The 21,864-nt window shown below is 43.6% G+C and overlaps 1 protein-coding gene across 1 annotated transcript in view; it reads left to right on the plus strand.

The window, feature by feature from the left end:
• Positions 1-21,554, plus strand: part of LOC131184546 (protein FAM169B-like) — a 286,013-nt gene extending 264,459 nt beyond the window's left edge. The window contains exon 10 of the mRNA XM_058155967.1: positions 21,530-21,554. The gene's annotated coding sequence lies outside the window, so the exon portion shown is untranslated. The remainder of the gene's footprint in view (positions 1-21,529) is intronic.
• The last annotated feature ends 310 nt before the right edge of the window (positions 21,555-21,864 follow it).

Below are 21,864 nucleotides of genomic sequence, written 5' to 3' on the forward strand. Positions count from 1 at the left end.
AGTTGAATTAACCAGTCGAACAGCTTTCCTTCAGAACTTGTGAGTGCTCCAACGCTCGAAGTTTTTAAGAAGAGAGTGGATAACCATTTGTATGAAATAGCATAGGGTTTCCTACTTGAGCAGGGGGTTGGACTAGCAGGGGTCTCTAACCTCGGCAACTTTCAGACTTGTGGACTTCAACTCCCAGAATTCCTCGGCCAGCTTTGCTGGCTGAGGAACTCTGGGAGTTGAGGTCCACAAGTCTGAAAGTTGCCGAGGATGGAGACCCCTGGACTAGAAGACCTCAAAAGTCCCTTTCAACTCTGTTTCTCTGTCATTTTATTAACACAGACTCACAAAGTTGTTTCCCCTACAACTTGAGTTGTATTAGACGTATATTTTCTTCCTATACTAAACATGATTGTTTATTTTTGATTTTAAAGCCTTTCACAAATTTAGGAAGTGTGCCTATGTGTCCTAGTTTTTCCTATATATTCGGAAGGACTAAATTTCAGGCCTATTCAGTAACTCTGAAATTGGTATATTTTAATCTTTTTCAAAGGGGAAGAGAAATGGACTGATTTTTGAAAAATCCATCCGTACAGATGGCATAATAACAACAAAAGTCGTGTCTGACCCATCGTGATCCCATGGACAACATTTCACAGGCCTTCCTGTCCTCTACCATCCCCTGGGGTCCATTTAAGCTCACACCGTTTCAGTGACTCTGTCCAGCCACCTCATTCTTGTAATTTTACTCAGTGTCTAATACCCCAGAATGATAATAAAAGATATTCATGGCGGAATGCTTTTTTTTTTTTTGGCGAGAATTACTAATAGCAATGGGATAAGCTCATGTTTAAAATTAGATCCAAAGTAATGAAAGAGATTTATAAGGCCTGCAAAAATGACAACCACACATATATAATCTAACTGGGAGTCAGTTGAAGTAAGTCAACCATTTGGCCAAAATCCAAGAGGGTTGCCAATTCAGCCGGGCTTGTTATAGATGAACACAGCGGATCGGAGGAACGCAAAACTTTGGGACGTGGGCTGTGCAAGTTGTGGTTTCCAGCACATTCTGACATTTGAGCAGACCTGGTGTCTCTCCCAGAACAGGAACTGTCAATTCATTTTGGCATCTCGTCCTATCTGGTGATAATGATGAGCAAAGGAAGGTGAGTGGAAGGCAGTGAGATGGGGAGAGGGAAAAAGAAACAAAGGAAGAAGAAAGAAGGCTGGAGTTCATTAGCTTTCCATTTTCTTCCTTTAAGAGATCTCCAAGTAGATTCAGTTTCAGCCTTGCCCTTCAGCTCAGATGTCAACCTCTTGAGTTCTGTTTTCACTGGAGGATAGGTTTCATTACATTAATAAAGCTGCACAAATGGTTCCCATTAAGGAGAAGCACAAAGAGCTTGTCAGAAGTGATCAGGCTGGAGTTTTCGAGGCTTTTATTCAGGAAAAATCTTGGGTTCAAGTCATCACCTTCATTCGAGGTACTTCACCTGCTTTGCAGAAACGGGACGATCCTCCAGACACCCCCGTCCCTCGTTCCCACATGCTTCAAATAATTAAAGCCAAGTTAGGGGAGACCACACTACCGTGTTTCTCCAAAATGAAGGGCAAGTCTTATTTTATTTTGACCCCTGAAAAAATGGCTAGGCCTTCTTTTTGGAGGGTTCTAATTATCGACTCGCCTTGCAGCGATGGCACCGATGGCCCCGCCCAGCAGGAGCCCACTGCTGGCCCACTTCTTCTGCAGTCGCTTGCCACCACTCACACACATAGCCCCGGCCTCCTTTTTGCCTTTAGATGCCTTCTGGAAGGCAACTGCAGCCAATAATAGACCTCCGGACCGATCCGGAGCTCTGTTATTGGCTGTAGATAACAGATGTCAGCAGGCATCTGAAGCAGGGGTGAAATGCTCCCAGTTCGGACCGGATCACCCGATCTGGTAGCGATGGTGGCGGGTAGTTCAAGAACCGGTAGCAAAAATCCCTGCCTCCCCCCGCATGCCCAGCTGAGCCATGCGATCATCAAAAGTTTTGATGATGCTTTTAAAAGTAAAAAAAAAAAAAAAACAACACCTCTGATGATCGCGCGGCTCAGGTGGGCATGTGGGGGACCCAGGGATTTTTGCTACTGGTTCTCCAAACCACCCGCTGCTGTCGCTACCGGATCGGGTGATCCAGTCCGAACTGGGAGCATTTCACCCTTGGTTCTGTCTCTCTGACATCATGATTAAAAGTTCTTGAATGAAGATTTTGCAAGTTTTGAGATGTCTCTTCCTTCAATAGTGGAACCCATCAACTATCTGTGCTTAATCTAGCTTTCTTCTTCATAAAGACAGTTAGGCTCAAGTTACAGAAGGATCTTGACAGACTTGAACATTGGGCGCTATCTAACAAAATGAAATTCAACAGTGAAAAAAGTAAGATTCTACATTTAGGCAAAAAAAACAAAATGCACGGGTACCGTATATGTGGTACCTTGCTCAATAGCAGTACCTGTGAGAGGGATCTTGGAGTCCTAGTGGACAACCATTTAGATATGAGCCAGCAGTGTGCAGCAGCTGCCAAAAAACCAACACAGTTCTGGGCTGCATAAACAGAGGGATAGAATCAAGATCACGTGAAGTGTTAGTGCCACTTTATAATGCCTTGGGGTAAGGCCACACTTGGAATGCTGCATTCAGTTTTGGTCATCGCGATGTAAAAAAGATGTTGAGACTCTAGAAAGAGTGCAGAGAAGAGCAACAAAGATGATTAGTGGACTGGAGGCTAAAACATATGACAAACGGTTGCAGGATCTGGGTATGTCTAGTTTAATAAAAAGAAGGACTAGGGGAGACATGATAGCAGTGTTCCAATATCTCAGGGGTTGCCACAAAGAAGAGGGAGTCGGGCTTTTGTCCAAAGCACCTGAGGGTAGAACAAGAAGCAATGGGTGGAAACTGATCAAGGAAAGAAGCAACTTAGAATTAAGGAGAAATTTCCTGACAGTGAGAACAATTAATAAATGGAATGATTTGCTTGCAGAAGTTGTGAATGCTCCAACACTGGAAATTTTTAAGAAAATGTTGGATAACCATCTGACTGAGAGGGTGTAGGGTTTCCTGCCTAGGCAGGGGGTTGGACTAGAAGGCCTCCAAGGTCCCTTCCAACTCTGTTGTTATTATTATTATTATTAGTTTGGGGTAATGGCACTGGATAAGAAACGTTTTCTGCCCACTTACATGGACGTGAGAGTGTGGTCCATCTGAAGGAAATGGTATAAGGGTCTCCTGCTTGAGCATGGGGTTGGAGTAGGTGACCTCCAAGGTCCCTTCCAACAGCTTTATTTAAAATTCTATGTTCTATGTGCTAAACAAAGCTTTTGACTTTTTGATCTTCAACCTGGCATTCTTGGTTTGATCTTCATCATAAGAATAAGGGGTTGATCTTGAAAGGTCCTCGTGAAATGTATTGGGGGTGGGGTGGGGCGGGGTTGAGAGTTCTTCTACTGACCAAGAAAAAAAAAAGATGCCAAACATCCAATATTTAATCCAGAATTCTATGCTGTTGACAGATAATAGAAATCAGTGTTGAGCTATAGGTGGATTAGAAATTTTAGTAGTTTTGAAAGCTGTTGACCTTTATAGGAGCCGAGGCCAGCACCCACATTTTATTTTTTATTTATTTTATTTATTTATTTTGTCACAACAGTATATATAAGCATAATCATGAAAGTAACTATATAATATATAAGCATATATATATAAGCATAAGCATGTAATAACTATATTAATTGGATATAATGAAAGAAAACAATAGGACAGGAACGGTAGGCACGTTGGTGCTCTTATGCACGCCCCTTACAGACCTCTTAGGAATGGGGTGAGGTCAATAGTAGACAGTTTTTGGTTAAAGCTTTGGGGATTTTGAGAAGAGACCACAGAGTCAGGTAGTGTATTCCAAGCATTAACAACTCTGTTACAGAAGTCATATTTTCTGCAATCAAGATTGAAGCGGTTAACATTAAGTTTAAATCTATTGTTTGCTCTTGTATTGTTGTGATTGAAGCTGAAGTAGTCTTCAACAGGAAGGACATTGCAATAGATGATTCTATGAGTTAAACACAGGTCCTGTTGAATATGGAGATTCGAATATGTTAGAGATATGTCAAACCATAAGGTGAGAGTTATTACATGTCAAAGTACCTATCGAAGAAGACAATATATTATTGACTACAGACCAATACTCATCTTTTATTCCTAGAGGCAGTCCTATAATTAGACAGATTGGCGTGATCATCAGATGCTAGGTATCTCCCCAGGTGTCATAAAATAGAGACGTTATGCCCCCTGCTGCATTGTTCATCGTTTAAGATAGCCTTGCTGCTACCTCCTGGTGGGAGGTGAATAGAGACTCCACTTCAAATTCAGGCCCATCCAACCCTGTTCCTTGACTTGGAAAGGCCATCATGATCTTTGCATCAGGTAGCAAAGCATCAAATGTGGGATGTTATGCAGGAATGACCTTGGAAGACCTGGAAGGAAACGATCAGATAAGAGACAGCAGAGAGCACACATACATGTGGCTGTCTCCAGAGGTGGACTTCACGTACTGTAGCAACCGGTTCACCCAGCCCTGGAAATGTGAGTGCGTGCACACCATTCGCACATGCGTGTGGCATTACAAAACATGGCAATTCACTCACATGTGCCGTCCACGCATGCATGTGATGTCAAACAACACAGCAATTCACTCGCACGCGCTATCCGCAGATGTGTGCGGCATCAAAAACACAAGGATATAGGATGGGATTGTGCCCGGGCGGGTGACCTGCAGGTCCGCCACTACCAGTTCGCCTGAACTGGTCAAAACCGGTTGAATACCACCTCTGGATGTCTCCCATTTGCACTCAGGTGACCCTGTGAACACAGATAAACCTCCAAGTGGCCTAAACAACTTTCTAAAAAAAAATGCAAATGTCCAGCAGTCTGCAAGGAGTATCAATCCTTCCATTCTCCACCCTCCAGTCAGTGCTGAAGAAGCTTCTTGGATGAGAAGAGAAACGTCTTCAAAGAAAAACCAGAAAGTCCAGTTGCCTCTTGAAAAAAACACCTTTGGGACAACCATGACCTGGATAACTGAGAATCTGCATAGGCCGCCATATCAATAGCTTGCTTACCTCTATAAAGAGAGGAAAAAAAATGCGGGTGGGAAGGTTGGACACAGTGCTGGGATTCAGCCAGTTTGCACCACTTCGGGACAACCGGTTGTTAACTTTCTGAGCAGTTTGGCAAACTGGTTGTTGGAAGAAATCATTAGGGCAGAGAACCGGTTGTTAAATTACTTGCTACAATCATACCTCCTCTTTCTTCCTTCTCCTTCACAAATCCCAGCCCTTTCTAGAGCGGTTGATATTACCTAGCTGGGTAATGTAATGCCTCCTCCCTCCTCCTCCCCCCGCTTCTCCTTCACAAATCCCAGCCCTTTCTCACTCTTGTTGATGTTACCTAGTTTGGTAGTGAAATGTCTGCAAGAAAACAGCCAAACTCAGGGAGCATCAAGGATCCTACAATCCAGTGCTGGGATTCAGCCAGTTCGCACCACTTCGGGAGAACCGGTGTGTTAACTTTCTGAGCAGTTTGGCGAACCGGTTGTTGGAAGAAATCATTAGGGCAGAGAACCGGTTGTTAAATTACTTGAATCCCACTACTCCATCCATCTATCTATCTATCTATCTGTCTATCTATCTATCTATCTATCTATCTATCTATCTATCTATCTATCTATCTATCTATCTATCTATCTATCTATCTATCTATCTATCTATCTGTCTATCCAGTGGTGGGATTCAGCCAGTTCGCACCACTTCGGGAGAACCGGTTGTTAACTTTCTGAGCAGTTTGGCAAACTGGTTGTTGGAAGAAATCATTAGGGTAGAGAACTGGTTGTTAAATGACTTGAAACCCACCACTGATTGGACCAGAGGTGAGTTTCAGCAGGTTCTGACCAGTTCTGGAGAGTGGTTTCCGGTAGTGAAAATTTTGAGTAGTTTGGAGAACCGGTAATAAAAATTCTGACTGGCCCCACCCCCATCTATTCTCTGCCTCCCGAGTCCCAGCTGATCGGGAGGAAATGGGGATTTTGCAGTAACCTTCCCCCAGATTGCGGAAGGAATGAAGATTTTACAGTATCCTTCTCCTGGAGTGGGGTGGGAATGGAGATTTTAAGGTACCCTTCCCCTGCCACGCCCACCAAGCCACGCCCACAGAACTGGCTGTAAAAATTTTTTGAAACCCACCACTGGGTTGGACTCCTTGGAACCTGGACTAAAAAGCCTGAACGCCTGGACCCAGCCATGTAACGGAGGGAACCGCAAGCTGCAGCTGAATGATAAGAGATTTTTCCACACTGTATTTATGCCCCCCAAAAGTTTAGTCTCATCACGGTAACTTCTGTCTCTCTACTCAGTATTATAAAAAGAGATGGGCAGAGCTGATTTTTTTTTTTTTAAAAAAAAAGATAACTTCAATTCACTTGAAATTGGTGGGGAAAATGTCCTTTCTAAGAGAAAAGCAAAGTGGATAAAGAACAAAAACGTAGGCGAGGATCTTTGTAGCTGATAGTTCTTGACTTGCGTCTCAGTAGGAGATTTGCGAGTCGGCTTTTTAAGTCCGGGAGAAGTAGTTAAAATGCAGACTGCCCGTCCTTGTTCTCTGACTTTGAGGAGTATGGCTTGTTCCCATGGACAAGTTGTCACCCCTCTCTTTGATCCACCGCTTCATGTTCAAAATGGCTTTTATGCCCTCTTCCCATATAATGGATAATTTAGCCCATGCCATTAAGGAAAAGCTAGGACATATTATGCTTCCTTTTTTTTTTTTTGTAATGAGCTTCAATTGCTTTTGAAAGCAAGTAGGAATATGGGTTTCTCCCCGCCCCCCCCACATTCAGATATGCCTCCATCAAATACGCACCACGTTAGGTTGTTTTTTGTTGTTGTTGTTGTTGTAAAAGAACCTAAACTGCCATTATTTTAATTTCTAGAATGCATTTGTTGCAGGGACTCAGTTTAGAAGCATCTCAAACACTGCGTGTATTGCTATATAAAATGCTAATTTCCGCAGCCTGCCTTAAATCTGTGTTTCCCTTGATCGGTGTTAATGTCTAAATTGGATAAGGAAGTATGTAAAGAATAATCAGGATGTGAAAGATGCAAATGGCAGGGGATGCAAACGGATAAAGCTACCCTCACCACAGTCCAAGCTGTGATGAAGGAAGGCGCTTCTCCAACTTTCTAAATTCATCTGTTTTCTGAGTTTGTACGCTAGCTTAAATCAAAAATCACGATTGGATTCTCACAACACAACAAACTATAAAATCCATCCATCTGCCAATCCACCCATCCACCCACTGATCCATCCATCCATCCATCCACTCAACCATCCACCTACCCACCCCATACTCACCCATCCCTCCATCCCACCATCCATCCACTCATCCATCCATGGTTAAAGATGTGCCAGAATAAGAAAACCTATAGATTATTTGTACCATACAAAATTATTATTTTGTATAATATATTACTTTATAATGGTAATTATACCATTGGTAAGGCCACACTGGGAATACTGCATTCAGTTTTGGTCTCCACGATGTAAAAAAGATGTTGAGACTCTAGAAAGAGTGCAGAGAAGAACAACAAAGATGTTGAGGGGACTGGAGGTTAAAACATATGAAGAACGGTTGCTGGAACTGGGCATGATAGCAGTCTTCCAATATCTCAGGGGTTGCCACAAAGAAGAGGGAGTCAAACTATTCTCCAAAGGACCTGAGGGTAGAACAAGAAGCAACGGGTGGAAACTGATCAATGAGAGAAGCAATTTAGAATAAGGATACATTTCCTGACATTTAGAACAATTGATCAGTGGAACAACTTGCCGCCAGAAGTTGTAAATGTTCCAACACTGGAAGTTTTTAAGATGTTCAATAACCATTTGTCTAAAGTAGGGTTTCCTGCCTAATCAGTGGGTTGGACTAGAAGACCTCCAAGATCCGTTCCAACTCTGTTATTATGTTATGTTGTGTTGTGTTGTGTTGTGCTGTGTTGTATTGTGTTGTGCTGTGCTATGCCATATTATGTTAATTATTAACCTCCCTTACCTCTTGGACTGTTGGATGCTCCATTTCTGGAGGTCTTCAAGCACAGATTGGACAACCATTTGTCCAGGATGCAATAAGACCTCTTGTCTTGGACAGGGCATTAGATCTCCAAGATCCCTTCCAGCCCTATGATACTACGGTACAATATTGAACCTTTTTCCTTGGGATAAGTCATGTTGAAGCCAATGAGACTTAGTTCTGGGTAGACACAATATTTGATTTGTTGACTTTTAATGTTTTTATCAGTCAGTCGGACTGTAGAATCACCATTGAGTTGCATAGGCAACGAGCTAGTTTTGGATATGACCATCACATATATGATTAAAAGATGAACTCTAGAGTAAGTAGTCTTGGGTTTGGTTAGTTTAAAGAAGGGAAGTAGGGGTGACATGATAGCAGTATTCCAGTATTTGAGGGGCTGCCACAAAGAAGAGGGGGTCAAATTATTCTCCAAAGCCACCAGAGGGCAGGACAAGAAACAATGGATGGAAACTACTGCTCCCTACTGCTACCAAATACCTCTCACCGACCCGTGCGCTCTCACAGAGAGGGACTCCTCAGGGTGCCGTCAGCTAGGCAGTGCCGTCTGGCGACACCCAGGGGAAGGGCCTTCTCTGTGGGGGCTCCCACCCTCTGGAACGAACTCCCTCCAGGACTTCGTCAACTTCCGGACCTCCGAACCTTTCGTCGCGAGCTTAAAACACACTTATTCATCTGCGCGGGACTGGATTAGATTTTAAAGTTATTGGTTTTAAGGGGTTTTTACTATTTATATTGTTTTTAATAATTTGGCAATAGAATAAGTTTTTTAATCGTCGTTTTTAATCTGTATTTATATGTATTTTAATTGCCTGTGAACCGCCCTGAGTCCTTAGGGAGATAGGGCGGTATATAAATATGAAAAATAAAAAAATAAAAAAAATAAAATAAAAACTAATCAAAGAGAGAAGCAACCTGGAAGTAAGGAGGAACTTCCTAACAGTGAGGACAATTAACCAGTGGAACAACTTTCAGAAGTTGTGGGCATTCCATCACTGGAGGTTTTTAGGAAAAGACTAGACATTCATTTATCTGAAATGGTCTAGGGCAGGGATCTGCAAACTTGGCTCTTTTAAGACTTGTGGACATGAACTCCGGGAGTTGAAGTCCACAAGTCTTAAAAGAGCCAAGTTTGTAGACCCCTGGTATAGGGGTTCTCCTGTTTGAGCAGGGGGCTGGAGTAGAAGACCTCCAAGGTCCCTTCCAGCTGTATTCTCAATTCGATTCTAAGTTAAGTGGTAAAAAGCAAAGCTCCAAGACAATATTTGGATCATGACGGTTCACAAGTCCTACTGCCTAGCAGACAACATTGTTACAAGGATATCTAGCACGGTTCCTTTAATTGCTAATGCTAACTCTATCCGCATTTTTGGCAGACGTTTACCTGGTTAAGGATGTAGTCCAGATTCTGGCTGTTGATTTGAGGAAGTCTGCTAGCAAGAGGTGTTGGGCGAGAGATTTATATACTTCTGGAAAAGATTTATTTTGATGAATTGGTCTGCGTTAATATGAGAAATCTCATAAATAATGAGCTTCGGTTTTCAACATTTCGAAGGACAGCTTTGGCAAAAAGTCAGGGTATGCATTAAAAGACACACATTCGGAAGGGCCCAATAAATAAAAGCCCCTGAAATATGGCTTCTTTATGAGGAAGGCGTTTTAAATCATGTTGATAAAGCATCTAAATGAAACCCTCAAAGTGAAGACCAAGGAGGGGTGCCTATAACTATTTATAGATTTTTTTTGACATATATAAAGAGAGAGGTAAGTTCCCTCCTTCAGCCACTCTGCTTCAAAATATATTTCTGTATTCATTACACATAAAGGCAAAACTTTGGCACAAGCTGTTAACTTAATGTGCTGGATTTTGTAGCAGGTAAGTACGAAAGCCAGGTTGGTGTTAGGGGTTAAGCCATCAGCAGGGGTGGGCTTCAAAAAATTTAGCAAAGGGTTCTCTGCCTGGTTGCTGGGTGGGCGTGGCCATGGAGGGCATGGCCTAGTTAGCCTCCTGCACCATGGCAGGTTTTTTTTTTTTGCATTTTTGCCCTCCCCGGCTTCCGGATACTTTCCTTGAGCCTCTGGGAGGGCGAAAACGGCCCTCTGGAGGCCAGAAATGGGCCAGTTTCCAGCCTTCCTTCCTGAACTTCTGGTAGGCCTGTTTTTAGCCCTTCCCAAGCCTCCATGCGCACCCCGCACTTACCTGCATCCAAAACGGGCCACGTGGGGACTCCTGGGGGGAGCAGGGCAGAGTGGGCGGGGCCAGTCAGGAGTGGGATTTGGGGGTTCTCCGAATTGCACAGAATCTTAGCTAGAGGTTCTCCTGAACCCCTGCGAACACCCAGCAACCCACCCCTGGGCATCAGGCTAGAAACTGGGAGATCGTGAGTTCTAGTCCACCCTAGGCACAAAGTCAGCTGGGTGAGCTTGGGCCAGTCACTCTGTCTCAGCCCCGGGGAGGAGGCAATGGCAAACCATTTCTGAAAAACCTTGTCAAAAAAACTGCAGGGAGTCTGGAAGAATAGGACACCACTGAATGGAAGAAAAAAAAAGTGTTTTGTATATATCTGGGTTCTCCAAAGTGGTTAATGTTGACCCTCAAGAGTTGACGGGACTATCCAGTTGTTGCTATTAGAGTTCATGACACAGATGTTCAGACTGAATTTGGCATTTTTGTCAGTGGTGAAATTCAAATTTTATTACTACCGGTTCTGTGGGCGTGGCTTGGTGGGTGTGGTGTGGCTTAGTGGGCATGGCAGGGGAAGGATACTGCAAAAACTCCATTCCCACCCCACTCCAGGAGAAGGATACTGCAAAATCTCCATTCCCACTCTACTCTGGGGCCAGCCAGAGGTGGTATTTGCTGGTTCTCCACTACCGGTTCTCGAAACTACTCAAAATTTCCACTACCAGTTCTCTAGAACCTGTCAGAACCTGCTGGATTTCACCCCTGATTTTTGTCCACCTATGGAATCCTTCCCAAGGAGCTGGGATAGACCGATGTGGATGTTCAATGGTGTTAGAGGTATTGCCACAGAATGTAAGCTGCTCCAAGTTAAGCTGCCTTTTTGCAATTGACTGATGGTGAATTTGTCAATGCTATTGATGTTCAAGAGGTACTCCAGATGTTTTGGGATTGCTTTCAAGACACCTATGGCTGTTGGCTATTACCTTTGCTCTCTTTTGCTACAGTCATTCTATTTCTATTTGCAGGTTTTTGTATTTTGTTATCTTCTCCAGTTCTTTCTCTTCTGTTGTCTCCAGTTTTGCCATACTCACTATCCAGACTTTTTCTCTTTCTTATTGGCAATTATTAAATCTGCTGCATAACAGATTATGCAGTAGATTCCTGTCTGTTTAAACTCTAAAGTCCCAGAGCACTTTCATTTTCTGTTACTTTCTCTATTTTATGGTCCCACCAGTTCTCGCTTGCAGGCAAACAGTATATTTTTTTTTGCAGATCTTCCAATGCACCATTGTTGCTACTTTGTCATGCAGTATTTATTTTATTATTTTCAAGTAATAAATGTCCTGAAAGTTCATGAAAGGGTCAATGAGCTGAAGAGTTTAGGGACCTCTGGTAGAGATCTTTGTGAGTTTCCCATTGTGGCAGAATTTCATTGGAATTTCATTAGAATTTCAAGAGAAGATAGGTCTAAGGAAGAACTAATACGTGAACCACATTATGCTTTACTTAAATATTAGAAAAACTGGGGGACAAAAGTGAATGAGTAATGTATGTATGTATGTATGTATGTATGTATGTATGGGTTTCAGCTTTGACTCAAAAATTATTATCTCAGCTGGCTGGAAAATTCTGGGAGTTGTAGTTCACACACCTTAAAGTTGCCAAGGTTGAGAAAAACTCAGCCCTATGTATTTGCAGGTAAGAGAATATGCAGTACTATGGAACCCCAGCTTTATCATTCTCTCCTAAATAAAGAGACCCAGTTTAGCCTAGCAGTTGACGCATCAATCTAGAAACCAGAGGACCATAAATTTCCAGTCCTGCCTTGAGATGAAAGCTGGTTGGGTGACTTTGGGCCAATCTCCAGGAGACAGTGAGTTCTATTCCTGGCTTAGTCATGAAAGCCAGCCGGGTGATTTTGGGCCGGTCTCTCTCTCTCTCTCTCTTTCAGCCCAACTCACTTCACAGGGTCATCATTGTGGGGAAAATAGGAGGAAAAGAAATAGTATTAGATGTGCTTGGTGCCTTGAGTTGTTTATAAAAAAAAAATAAAGGTGGGATTGTTGTTGTTAGTTGTGAAGTCACATCCGACCCATCGCAACCCCATGGACAACATTCCTCCAGGCCTCCCTGGAGTCCATTTAAGCTCACGCTGACTGCTTTAGTGACTCCATCCAGCTACCCCATTCTCTGCTGTCCCCTTCTTTTTCCCTCAATTGTTCCCAGCATTGGGCTCTTCTCTTTCTCATTAGGTGGCCAAAGTATTTGCGTTTCACCTTCAGGATCTGGCCTTCTAAAGAGCAGTCAGGGTTGATCTCCTCTAGGACTGACTGGTTGGATTGCCTTGCAGTCCAAGGGACTCGCAGGAGTCTTCTCCAGCACCAGAGTTCAAAGGCCTTGATTCTTTGGCGCTCAGCCTTCCTTATGGTCCAACTTTCACAGCCATACATTGCAACTGGGAAAACCAGAGCCTTGACTATACACACCTTTGTTGGCAGGGTGATGTCTCTGCTTTTTAGCATGCTGTCTAGCTTTGCCATGGCTTTCCTCACCAGGAGCAAGCATCTTTTAATTTCTTAGCTGTAGTCCCCATCTGCGGTGATCTTGGAGCCCAGGAAAATAAAATCTGTCACTACCTCCATTTCTTTCCCTTCTATTTACCAGGAATTGAGAGGGAGCCATGATCTTAGTAAAGGTGGGATATAAAATAAATAAATAAATACAGTACTTTTCATGCCAATTCTGTATTCTTTTCAGACCCCAGGGTGAAGTATTTTGACTCGTCCTGTTATCTTCAAATGAACACTGTTGTTTGCTGGATCAAAATACTTTCCCTGTTTTATTGCATTGATTTCATGTACAGCAACACACCATTTCCTCCTCTCCATAGTTCAACCTTAGTGTCAAAACAGGGACACAATAACCAAATTGCATGGAAAAGAAACACGCATCGATTTAATTGTTATGGTTGCCAACTTCTCTTTCTTTCGCCTTTAAAAGTGGAGGGATGCTTGCCACCCCCTGGGGGTCTCTTGTGGATGTCCTGCAGGCTGGAAATTTTAACGCCAACAAATGAACATCCACGTTGCTGCTTCTCATCTCCATCTTAAAACGGAGGAGGGAAAAGACAGCGACTCCGAGACACACACACACACACACACCACAAACATATCCGAGGAGGAGGAGGAGGAGGAGGAGGAGGAGGAGGAGGAGGAGGAGGAGGAGATAGCTCCCAAAGTAATTCCCAATCTTCCCATAACACCCCTTGGAAAATACCAGCCTAGACCTTCGTGGGAGCCCCTGCTAGCGAATAAAGCACTTTAAGAGTAAACAGTGGCGTTAAGGCACTTTTAAGTCATTGGAGGTACTTTAAGGCGCTCCAGGGTGTTCATACCCACCTTGTAGCTCAAAGAGATGTAATTTCCACCCCCCCTTCCTTCCTTTTACTTTAAAGAACACTTTCGCAGGCAGGAGAATGAAGGTGATTGTTCAGTCGTCATTGCTGAAAAAGCGTGTATTAAAGATTTGTGTGATTTCCAGCACATTTATCTGGGATTCTTATCCAGGCTTCCAGCTGAGGATGAATCTCAAATTGCCATTGAGAAACCTTTCACTTAAAAAACACAACCACACACACACATAGAGAAAGAGAGAGACACAGCCTCCTTGCTTTCTCCCTCCCCTTCCTTTCCTTGACTCAGAATGGTCTGTCTTAACTTCTCTTTCAAGAATGGTGAGAAAGGAGTTTCACTATCTTTCCAGCAGGAGTTATGGCTCCTGTTTACATTTTTTTTTCCTGGAGGCAGAGGTGGGTTTCAGCAGGTTCTGACCAGTTCTGGAGAACCGGTAGCAGAAATTTTGAGTAGTTCGGAGAACCGGTAGTAAAAATTCTGACTGGCCTCGCCCCCATCTATTTTCTACCTCCCAAGTCTCAGCTGATTGGGAGGAAATGGGGATTTTGCAGTAACCTTCCCTTGGAATGGAGATTTTACAGTATCCTTCCCCTGCCACGCCCATCAAGCCACACCCACCAAGCCACACTTACAGAACCGGTAGTAAATTTTTTTGAAACCCATCATTGCCTGGAGGCCTATATTTGTATACTTAAGACAGTTCCCCCCCACCCCCCACAATCTCTGGGACATGTTTTACAACACCAAGGAGATCGGGGATGGGGTTTGCATAACTGGAAACATTCATCAAAGAAGATTCGTTGTGTTGAAAAAAAATAATTAACAGAAAGATGGAATCCAGATCACGGGCAAGTGTTAGTGCTGCTTTATATAAGGCCTTAGTAAGACCACATTTAAAAGGGACGCAGTGGCTCAATGGCTAAGACGCTGAGCTTGTCGATCAAAAGGTCAGCAGTTTGGCGGTTCAAATCCCTAGTGCCGCATAACAGGGTGAGCTCCCGTTCCTTGTCCCAGCTTCTGCCAACCTAGCAGTTTGAAAGCATGTAAAAAATGCAAGTAGAAAAATAGGGACCACCTTTGGTGGGAAGGTAACAGCGTTCCGTGAGCCTTTGGCGTTGGATCATGCCAGCCACATGACCACAGAGACGTCTTCGGACAGCGCTGGCTCTTCGGCTTTGAAACAGAGATGAGCACCGCCCCCTAGAGTCAGGAATGACTAGCACATATGTGCGAAGGGAACCTTTACCTTTACCTTTAAGACCACATTTGGAATACTGCATCCAGTATTGGTCACCACGATGAAAAAAGATGTCGAGGCTTTGGAAAAAGTGCAAAGAAGAGCAACTAAGATGATGAGGGGCCGGATGAAGAACAGTTTCAGGAATGGGGCATTTCTAGTCTAGTGAAAGACAAGGGGGGTGGGGACACAATAGCAGTGTTCCAATATCTCTGTAAACCACTTAGAGAGGGCTATAAAGCACTGTGAAGCGGTATGTAAGTCTAAGTGCTATTGCTATTGCTACCTTCAAGAAGACTGCCTTGTTAACACCTACAACCTTGTAGCAGTTGATGGGACCCTGTGGATGAAGATGTTAGCTAATCACAGTGGCCCAATATTTAAAGAAAGATATTTCCCAGGAGCAAGGAGATCCATTTGGAGATGTCAGAATAGGACCTAGGCTTGGCCAACAGGAGAAATTTAGAAACCTACAAGTCACTTTATTGAGCAATATTGGCCCTTCTAGGCTGCATTAACAGAAGGATAATCAAGATCAGGTGAAGTGTTAATACCACTTTATAATACCGGAGGTGGGTTTCAGCAGGTTCTGACCAGTTCTGGAGAACCTGTAGTGGAAATTTTGAGTAGTTCGGAGAACCGGCTAATACTACCTCTGACTGGACCCACCCCCATCTAGTCTCTGCCTCCTGAGTCCCAGCTGATCTGGAGGAAATGGGGATTTTGCAGTAACCTTCCCCTGCCATGCCCACCAAGCCACGCCCACAGAACCGGTAGTAAAAAAAATTGAATCCCACCACTGGATAAGACCACACTTGGAATATTGCATCCAGTTTTGGTTGCCATGATGTAAAAAAGATATCAAGACTCTGGAAAGAGTGCAGAGAAGAGCAATAGAGATGATCAGGGGGCTGGAGGCTAAAACATACAAAGAAGACTTACAGGAATTGGGTATGGCTAATCTAGAGGGGAAAAAAGGCACAAGAGTGACATGGTAGCATCTTCTAATATCTCAGGGGCTGCCACAAAGAAGAGAGAATCAATCTGTTTCCCAAAGCACCAGGACAAGAAACAATGGATGGAAACTAATCCAGGAGAGAAGCAACCTAGAACTAAGGAGTAACTTCCTAACAGTGAGGACAAATTAACCAGTGGAACAGCTTACCTCTAGAAGTTGTGGGTGCTCCAGCACTGGAAGTTTTTAAGAAGAGACTAGACAATCATTTGTCCAGAATGGTATAGGGTCTCCTGCTTGCTCTGGAGGTTGTATTAGTAGACTCCATTTTTAACAGTTAACAGAGTTGGAAGGGTCCTTGGAGGTCATCTAGTCCAACCCCCTGCTCACGCAGGAGACCTGTACTAGGGATTCTAACTGCCGAATTGCTGACCTTTCTGATTGACAAGCTCAGTGTCTTAGCCACTGAGCCATCTACTAAGGACTTCTGCTTAAAACCCTCATAGAAGTTTTCTGTGACTGTTAAACACAGGTTGTTGATGCGTATGTGAGCTGAAAACTACAACTAGCAGATTACGTCTTCTTTCCCAAACACCTCCAGGATTTCAGAGGCTTTTTTTTTTTTGCGGCGAGTCCATAATTCCTCGTTATTCCTTGGCAGTTCAGCAATACAGCTTCCTCGATGTGTTTGGCAGTGAGTTTCCGTTCTGCCTGATGGAAACGAACAAGCCCATTTGTTTTGTCTGCTTTTCAATTATTATTTTTTTTAAAAAACAAAACCTAGTTGATTTTAAGATTTGGCAGGACTTCTTCGAATAGACCAACAAACCATTTTTTATCCAGCAGTCTCAACTAGAGGGCTATTTAGAAATTTCTTCCGAATATGCTAACATATATATTGAACTTTTAAATTGATAAAAGTCTACTGTTACCGCATGCCTCCCACCGACCCGTACGCTCACACAGAGAGGGACTTCTCAGGGTGCCGTCCGCCAAACAATGTCGGCTGGCGGCCCCCAGGGGAAGATCCTTCTCTGTGGGGGCTCCTACTCTTTGGAATGAATTTCCCCCTGGTTTACGCCAAATACCTGACCTTCGGACCTTTCGCCGCGAATTGAAAACACATCTATTAATTCACGCGGGGCTGGCTTAAATTTTATTGGGTTTTTATTGGGTTTTTAAATTTTTATTATGAATTTTAATGGGTTTTTTAGTTTAATATGTTTTAAAATTTTAGGCCAATGGTGTAATAAGTTTTTTTAATTCCGGTTTTAATTGTATATTGTATTGTTTGTTTTATTTTGGCTGTACACCGCCCTGAATCCTTCGGGAGAAGGGCGGTGTAAAAATCGAATTAATAATAATAATAATAATAATAATAATAATAATAATAATAATAATAATAATAATAATAATAATAATAATAATAATAATAATTAAATTGCTTTAAATGTTATAACAGAAGAACAGAGTTGGAAGGGACCTTGTAGGTCATCTATGTTGTGACGTAGGCCCAAGTAGTTATTACCAGATGCCATCAGTCCTAAACAAACATATTTTATTAGAACAGCTGAGAATTACTTCATTCTCAGCTAGTCCAAATTAATTCCAAAACGAAGTCCTTCAGAAAAAATCCTTTGGCTTTATCACAAACCTTTGTCTTCTTTGGCACCCTGCCAAAGGCTTTTCTTGGCAAGAACCCACGAAGTTCAGAAACAAGAGACAAGAAACAATTATAACAACGTTGCTTTTCTAAAAAGAACCCGACGGCTTGTTGCTGCTCTTTTAAGCCTTATGGGAGGGGCCAATCATCCCCTGGCCTTACTCCCAAGTCGTCCTTCTTGCTTTAGCTGCTCTTGCCTTCTGGCAGCTCTTTGCATGCCAGACAGGCTCCTCCTCTTCCTCTGCCTCTTTGCTGCCCCCTCTGGAGGCTCCGGAGTCCATGCATCACTCCCAGATGGCCCTGGCCCCATTCTGCCTCCAATGCAGAACCCTCGTCCAGGCCTTCCCCTGACTCCAGGACTGACCCATTGTCCTCTCCAGCCCCTCACTGTCCAACTCCATTGCTAGCTCTGGAGGCTGCTGGCAGACCATAACAATCTAGTCCAACCCAATGCCCAAGCAGAAGACCGTAAAGTGCCTACACCATTTCTGACAGATGGCAATCCGGTCTCGTCTTGAAAGCTTCCAGTGATGAAGCTCCCACAAGTTAAATAATATTTTGATTGTATACTATTTTATGAGTTCACACATACACAAACATAGGGGTATATATTTTTGCGTGCATAGATGTATGCATGCAAACCGTACATTTGTACTATCTGTCAGCTTTGGAAGGCATACTAGGCCGAAGGCTTCCACGCTGCCACTTTCTCCTGTGTGGGAAAGTAGGAGAGTGGGGGGAGGGGGGTTTGATACAAGGGGCCATTAGACATAAAACATTCTTCCTGCCGGTCAGGTCAGGCTGAGCCCACATCTGGAGAAGCAGTGGTCGGAATGATGTCTCGAGATGGGACGATTGGTGATTGGAGCACGTGATCGGCGGAGGAGTCAAGGGGTGGTGGTGGTCTGGGGTTTTGTACTACTGAGGAAAAACCTGATCTCCAGATTCGGAGTTTATCCAGCTGTGCCAGTTACCTATGCTAGTAAAAGAACTTTGCAAGATTTTTGCCTCGGAGTCTTTTCTGCAGGAGGTTTTTTTCCTGTAATGTTGACACTATGCTGGCTTGCAGATCAGGGAAACACTGCCCAACAGTGTTAGATGTATTTGTGTATACTGGAGGGCCCTTATCAAAAAGTGAACAGATAATAAAGATAACAGCTGACTTTTAGTACTTGAGGGGCTGCCACAAAGAAGAGGGGATAAACCTATTGTCCAAAGGCAGAACAAGAAGCAATGGATGGAAACCTACCAAGGAGAGAAACAACCGAGAACTAAGGAGAAATTTCCTAACAGTGAGAACAATTAATCAGTGGAACAACTTGCCTCCAGAAGCTGCGAGCGCTCCATCACTGGAGGTTTTAAAGAAAAGACTGGGCAGCCATCTATCTGGAATGGTATAGTATCTCCTGCTTGAGCAGGAGGTGGACTAGAAGACCTCCAAGGACTCTCACAACCATATTATTCTATGTTCCGTGTTCCTGAATAATTCCACCAGCCTAGGATGGTCCCTACCTGTTCCTGCTTACCTTTCTTTGGTCATCTTCCAAAATCCCAGGTTACGACCCTCTGCCATTTTTCTAATCTGAGAAGACTCCAAAAATTCAGCAGATCATGCTCTACAGGAGGGGTAGTCAACCTTTTTATACCTACTGCCCACTTTTGTATCTCTGTTAGTAGTAAAATTTTCTAACTGCTCACTGGTTCCACAGTAATGCACCGTGTATCGTCGTCTGCACATGCCTCTCGCGCATCGTGGATTGGGTTTGGAGGGGGCGCCGGCTACCAGCTCTGCTTGTCTGTTACAGCTGGGTGGTGTGGGGGGAGATGTGCGAGCTATTCTGGGATGAGGCTCTTTTGTTTGCGGTCGCACTATAGCGCCATTTAGTTTCACTTACGTAACGTAAACTAAACTTATGCGTGGGCGATACAAATAGTATATTTTCAGAAATTTAAATTGTCACGGGGAATTTTATGAAAACCTAATGAAAATGTTTTTAAACAATGCTATGAATTTTTTTTAAAAAAGTCAATTAAATTAAAAAGAAGGAAAGTGCTTCAGTAGGACAAAACCCCTACCGCCCACCATGAAAGCTGGAATGCCCACTAGTGGGCGGTAGGGACCAGGTTGACTACCACCGCTCTACAGCTTGTCAGATTCTCATTTTTAAGAAATGAGAAGAATTCTACAACAAAATATCAGGTGGAGCTGGCAAATTAGATTAGATTGGATTATCAGAGTTGGAAGGGACCTTGTAGGTCATCTCGTCCAACCTTCTGCCCAAGCAGGAGACCCTACACCATTTCTGACAGATGGCCATCCAAACTCTTCTTGAAAGCCTGCAGGGGTGAAGCTCCCACAACTTCTGAAGGCAGCTTCTGTTCCATTGGTTTGTTCTCACTGTCAGAAAATTCCTCCTTATTTCCAGGTTGAATCTCTCCTTGGTCAGTTTCCATCCATTGTTCCTTGTCTGGCCTCCGATGCCTTAGAAAATAGCTTGACCCCTTCCTCTCTGTGGCAGCCCCTCAAATGTTGGAAGACTGCTATCGTGTCTCCCCTGGTCCTTCTCTTCACTAGACTAGCCATGCCCAGTTCCTGCAACCGTTCTTCCTATGTTTGGTCAGTGATGGTCTAGAGCAGGGGTCTCCAACCTTAGTAACTTTAAGGCTTGTGGACTTCTTGTGCAAAGCTTCTTGTGCAAAGCTGGTTGAGGAACTCTGGGAGTTGAAGTCCACAAGCCTTAAAGTTGCTAAGGTTGGAGACCCCTGCTCAAGAGAAGAACCTGCCTGCATGCTTCCTAAGAATGCCTCAGTCTATTCCTTTCATGAAAACTCTTCGTCTGAAGAAGAAACTTAACTAAAGATAACGCAAGAAAGGTTGTTGTTGTTCTTTTTTTTTCCTTCCCCAAAATGTCTTTATCTGCCAGGGTGCACCTGAGGGGAAAAAAGAGATTTCATGCAAAGCGGCGTGCGGAACAAATGATGAACCTTTGAAAATAATGTTTTGTCTGGACTGGACGTTTTGTTTCCCTACAGACTCAGAAAGTTTGGCAAGAGCTCGCTCACATTTATTGGGAGGTCTTTTGATGGTTTTTTTTTTTTTTTTACAATTGAATCTGGGATATGTTTCAAGGGAAGCTTGGCAACCTCTCCAGGCCCACAAACAGAATCTGGGAGAAAGCCACAAGAATGTCAGTTTGTCTGTTTTGGTGGTTCCTCTTAGAGCAAACACGCCTTTCACTTTGGCAGAGTTCATTCTGGGAAACTTCCAATTTCTTTACCCAGAAAATGTAGCCTCAACAATAAAATATGAAACGCTAATAAAGACAACCCAGTCTGTTTTTTTGTTGTGTTTTTTTAGCCCACAGGTTTTGAGTTCTTTCCTTCTTGAGGACAATTACAAATTGGGATGGACCAGGATTTGTTCAGAAAAAGTCCAACATCTTGGCTTTTCCAGGCTGATGTTCTTATTCAACCAGGCTGATGGATGATGATCATGCATAGGGTCAGTGGTGGGATTCAAATAATTTAACAACTGGTTCTCTGCCCTAATGATTTCTTCCAACAACTAGTTCACCAAACTGCTCAGAAAGTTAACAACCGGTTCTCCCGAAGTGGTGCGAACCGGCTGAATCCCACCACTGCATAGGGTGCATTGAAACAATGTACCCGAGACTTCAAACTCAACAGGGTCAGTCTGCTCTATCCAAGAACATTTTATATATCAAGAACCCATGGTCCCCTGCCTTGGACAGGAATTGGAGTAGAAGACCTCTAGAGTGTCAGGCCTGGAAACCATCTTTTGCATTGGACCTTCAAGCCCGCCACATTTACTGATGTAGGAAACTGGGAGGGGGGATTGTATGGAGCAGGGGAGATACATAGTCAAAATAACATTCCTTTCTCAGAGAGTCAAGGACATCTTGCCCTGCACCTGGAGGGCTGGAACTGGGAGGCATCTCCAGTTGGGCTGGTGCTTTGATTGGACCATGCAATGTAGGTGCTTGTAGGTGCTAGGCAGGGACTTGGAGTTTCCTTTGGGTGAAGAAAACCCGGAAGCTCTTAGATTCGGGTTTTCCCAGATGTGCCAATATGACATCTCTAATAAAATGGAATTGTGAGGAACTTCAAGCTTCGGAGTCTTCTTTCATTGGGGGTGTTGCTTGGAAACCTGAGTCTTTTCCAGCCCTTTCACTTTATGATTTGTCTGATCTCTCAAGCTTCCTTTTTACAAGATCTATCT

Source organism: Ahaetulla prasina, chromosome 13 (genome assembly GCF_028640845.1).
Source record: "Ahaetulla prasina isolate Xishuangbanna chromosome 13, ASM2864084v1, whole genome shotgun sequence".
Classification (NCBI taxonomy): domain Eukaryota; kingdom Metazoa; phylum Chordata; class Lepidosauria; order Squamata; family Colubridae; genus Ahaetulla; species Ahaetulla prasina.